This window comes from Panthera tigris, chromosome D3 (assembly GCF_018350195.1).
Source record: "Panthera tigris isolate Pti1 chromosome D3, P.tigris_Pti1_mat1.1, whole genome shotgun sequence".
Taxonomy (NCBI): Eukaryota; Metazoa; Chordata; class Mammalia; order Carnivora; family Felidae; genus Panthera; species Panthera tigris.
Genome location: NC_056671.1, coordinates 56,848,735 through 56,852,240, shown reverse-complemented (window position 1 = coordinate 56,852,240; position 3,506 = coordinate 56,848,735).

The following is a 3,506-nucleotide window of genomic DNA, read 5'->3' as shown; positions in this document are numbered from 1 at the left end:
GGGCTATGTTGTTTTTACAAAAGATTGTTAAGGTTTGTTCTTTCAGGTAATGAAATTACTGGAAAATATTTTTGATCATGTAGCTGCTTGGTTTTAGGCCAGATGTGTATGTGTATGTATCTATGTAATGAATTATAATAAGTATCATCGGGAAACAGTAGGCTAAGTGCTTAGGACCAATGAAAAATACATATTTCAGGACCTAAAAGCCCATGATGTGAGTATAATTGAAAATTAACTCCAGATTAACTGCAGATAATAGGTTTTTAGGAGTTTATTGGATGAGAATTTCTCTAGACTCTAGTCTAATTACAATCATTTTAATATCAAGAATCTTCTAGGTAGAGGTCTGAAACCTAAAATCATTAATCAAGTGATTGTCATAATTCTTAAATCTTTGTATCATAGGTCCCAGTATCACAAGTAATGAGACATTGTCATAATTCTTAAATCTTTGTATCATAGGTCCCAGTATCACAAGTAATGAGACAAGTTTACAGAGAGGTTATCTACAAGGATGTTTATTGCAGCATTGTTTATAATACTGAGAGAGAGAGAGTAGGAAAGAGAGAGAGAAAGAGACAATCCAAATGTCTATCATAGATGATTGATTAAACAAATGCACCCATAAGTTTGATACGACAGAATGCTGTACAAGTAACATATGTATATTTAAGGGCATAGGAAAATGTGTTCATTTTATATTAACTGGAAAAGGTTACTAAACAGTATATAATGTGATCCATTTCCCATTAACAAAAAATGTTGGAGTGTATAGAACAAAATCTCTAAGTATGTGTGTGTATATATACATATATATGTAGGTATATATATATATATACATACATACAGATATACATATATTTTTATTTAAAATTTTTTTTATCAATTTAAAAATGATTTATTTGTTTTAAAGTTTGTTTATTATTTATTTTGAGAGAGAGAGAAAGCAGGGGAGGGGCAGAGAGAGAATCCCAAACAGGCATCCCACTATCAGTGGGGAGCCCAATGTAGGGCTCAAACCCACAAACTGTGAGATCATGACCTGACCAAAGTCTGACACTTAACTGACTGAGCCACCCAGGAGAGATATACATATACTTTTAAGGAAAACATTATCTTTAGAAGTAGGACAACAATTTTTATTTTAATTTTTAGATTTGCATTGAGGATCCCAAGACCATCCATTATGTTCGATGATTCACTAGTAGGACTCACAGGACTCAGAAAAGATTCTAAGCTCATATTAAAATCAGCAACGGGAAAAGGTACATAGGACAGAGTCCAGGAAAAACCAGGACAAGCTTCCAGTTGTCCTCACTCTGTGGAGTCACACAGACAGTGCTCAGTCTGCCCGGCAACAGTGTGTGACAACATGTGTGAAGTGTTGCTGGCCAGGGAGGTTCATAACTGGGGATGCTCACTAAGCCTTGGTATCCAGGGGTCAGTCATGTAGGCAGGCACACTCCACATCCCAGACGTCAAACGGATATACAGCACGGCCAAAGCCTCAAGCATACGAAAATAGTTGTTCGGGGGCACTTGGGTGGCTCAGTCAACTAAGCATCTTTCTCTTAATTTGAGCTCAGGTCATGATCTTACAGGTCCGTGGGTTGGAGCCCTGCATGGAGCTCTGCGCTGAGAGCCTGCTTGGGACTCTGTCTCTCTCCATTTCTCTCTGCCCCTCCCCTGCTCGCACATGCTCTCTCTCTCTCAAAATAAATAAATAAAACTTCAAAAAAATTGTTTTGAACCAAAACACAAAGACAGTTGTTCACCGCAAATCACAATGTTAGCATAACTGTCTGGTGTGGCCCAAGTCTTCAGGCATACAAAGACACTTTCATCAGGTGGAATGCTCCAAATGCTCAGAGATCTGGAAGGACTAGGCCAAGAGCAGGTCCTGAAGACCTTGACGGTGCAGGTTTGAGCAGCCCAAGCCTGCTGAGTCAACTCTTTACTGTACAATACTTTTCTTGTTTTTAGTGTTGTGCAATAACTGCATATTGCTTTTATCATCATAAACAGGAATGAAACTGGAAACAATTCTGCAAAAATGAAATGCATCAGAAATGTCTGTGTGCTGTCATTCTAATATTGTTAGATGTCACCAAATTCAAACCCTATATGCCAACTTTCTGAGCTGCCAGAAGTGACAGCCCAATGGCTGTAGGTGAAATAGATCATTATGAAGTAACTTTCCTGCCAGGAATTCTCTGAACTTTGTAAGTAGTCTCATGAATTTATACCAGAGATGACCAGGAGTCAATTCTCTTACTTCACTTTGAAGAAAATCTTAGTCCAGGATGCCCAATGACCTTCCTGGACAGTATTCTTATAATACATTGTAATTAGTGGATTGAAGCAGATGGTTCTTTTCCTTTAAAAAAGTGTGTGTATCAGAGTAAAGAGCTTTGTTGGAGCTGTACTCTTTGAGTTAGAAAAGAGCTACAGTAGAAAATGGGTTATTCTTTTGGCAGCTGGGAGAAATGGTCTGTCAGTCAAGAGCCTGAATATTATTCAAACAGGAGAGAATGAACCCTGTAGAATGTTCAGGTGTAGAGAGGCCCTTGGAGCCTTGGAAAATATTCCGCGTTGCTTAATGCCGAATGCTAATTGATGGATCTCTGCTGATTGCTGTTAGTTTTAAAGCTGCATTCCGATTAGGCTTTCTCTGCCTCGGAAAATGTGGCAATTAAAAAGTGCTTTAATATAAAAGAGAATGGGCCCCGGAGCAACGTGGAAGGCTCCAAGAGCTCATCCAAAATAACGACAGATGTGGGGCTGTTGAAAGTGCTCAAGGTGGGTAAACAACTCAGCGAGGCCATTTTTTTTTTTTTTTTAACATTTATTTATTTTTGAGACAGAGAGAGACAGAGCATGAACGGGGGAGGGGCAGAGAGAGAGGGAGACACAGAATCGGAAGCAGGCTCCAGGCTCTGAGCCATCAGCCCAGAGCCTGACGCGGGGCTCGAACTCACGGACCGCGAGATCGTGACCTGAGCCGAAGTCGGATGCTCAACCGACTGAGCCACCCAGGCGCCCCGAGGCCATTTTTAAACAAAGGCTCAGAGATTAGCATGTGATAGTTTGACAGCAGGGAGCTTTCTCCACTTTGTTCCTCGGTTACCGCCCAGCCTGGCCTTTTCTCCCCTTGTGTTGTCCTTCCCCCCACCCCCACCCCCCCTGTTCTCTTGGACCTTCCTGCCTTTGCTCTCAGGACCCTGGGTTCTGGAAACTTTCTGTGGCTGCCTTCCCTGCGAAGAGCTTCACCAAATCCAGTTATTTCTAGAACTACTGGAAATAGGAGTACACCAGAGGTGGGTAGAGGCTGGGAATTTTGTTTCCCCTACGCTTCCCTCCCATTCTGTTCCCCCAAAGACTGACTTCTATGGAGTACAGCGGCTGGGTGTTTTTGGCCTCTGGCTTCTGATTAGATCAGCCAGTGGGAGGCAGCAGCAGCAGATCAGACGATGGGAGAGGAAAAGAGTGGAAGTATTTGTTCT